This window comes from Citrus clementina, unplaced genomic scaffold (genome assembly GCF_000493195.1).
Source record: "Citrus clementina cultivar Clemenules unplaced genomic scaffold, Citrus_clementina_v1.0 scaffold_6, whole genome shotgun sequence".
Lineage (NCBI taxonomy): Eukaryota > Viridiplantae > Streptophyta > Magnoliopsida > Sapindales > Rutaceae > Citrus > Citrus x clementina.
Window position 1 is genome coordinate 19,732,535 of NW_006262139.1, and position 1,549 is coordinate 19,734,083.

A 1,549-nucleotide genomic window follows, 5' to 3' on the forward strand; every position below is an offset into this window, starting at 1 on the left:
GCGTACCAATCGGATTCACCACCATTCGTAACCCGACATGTGGCACACGTCACACCCCACAAGTGTAAGGGGCCAACTTTTTTCCTTCTTTTTTTTGGCCTTTTTAATAAAAAAAAAGTATTAATCGTGACTATTAATTAAAAAAATGGAGCACATCACAAAGATACGGGAAAAAACTATTGCTCATAATAGGGGAGGGTAAAAGAATAGGGAACTGAGTCATCTGAAGTAATGATTCGGTTCGGTTTCAGATCTGGTTTAAAAAATTGGAAAAAAAATCTATCCGTTTAATAAAATTAAATAAAAAGTCAAACCGAATGTTGAATAATTGGATACAACCAAATTTTTAAAGATTAAAAAATTGAAAAAACTGAACTAATTTGGCTCCGTTCAAAATTCTTACAAACTATGGGCCAATTTCAGATTACAGAGATTGATGAAATAATCTATTTGTATTATGCAGATTAAATAAGATATTGATTAAAAAAATAGTTTGGTGTTTAATAAATTATACTGTTGCGGTTGTTGTGTGTTTAAAAAGTATAGTACATGCGTTTGATAAATTTTATTACAAAAATATTGTTGTATTATATAATGACTAAAATAGACATAAATTGTAAATACTTTTTATTTTATATTTAATAAATTATTTAGACATATTTTTTTCTTAAATATGTAAAATTATAATAAAAAAACTCAATTAAGAAAAATCTAAAGAACTTCATAATATGTTTCCATAAAATATGATAAAAATTTATACTTTTATATAATCTAAATAAAATAAAAAGTAATAAGTATTACATTCACAATAAATTTTTTGCAATAAAATTCCTCGAAATTTCCATTTCTTGGGATCCAAAGCCATTAATATTTATGATACTAAATTGTGGCGGTAACTAAATTGTGACGGTAATATCTAATGATTTATATATTAGGGTTTATGGATAAGTAAGATATAATTATCTTTTTATTAAAATACTAGGATTATAATAGGCATTTTAAAAAGAGCTTATTGAAACAACTGCTTATGAAAAGCAATCTTGTACATGCTTTTAAAAGCTGCTGACGAAATAGAGAAAATTATTAAATAAGCTGCTTTTACAAAATTTACCAAACACTAATTTTATCAAAAATTATGAAATAAATAACTTATTAAGTTTCAACCTCAATCCTAAACGGAGCCTATATTTAGTTCAATTTAATTCGATAAAAAATTAAACGGAGCCAAACTGAATCGTGCCCACCGTTGTCTCATAGTTTATTTGATAGAAATAACACATATAATAAAATGAAGATATGACAAATAATTTATTTATTATTTTCTGTCTTTAGTACTTTTTCTTTCTTTCAGTGACATATTGTATGGAATTGATCATCACAATTAGTGTCCCATTTTAAATAATATTTAGAGGTAATTAAACAAAAAATAATAAAATACCCATTAAGAAAATAATGACATGCACTTGCAGAAATATGGATCGAGTATATGTTTGGTGACAATTCAGTGGACCAACCCTCCGGAGCTGATTATGTGCAAGTAACAAAAGGC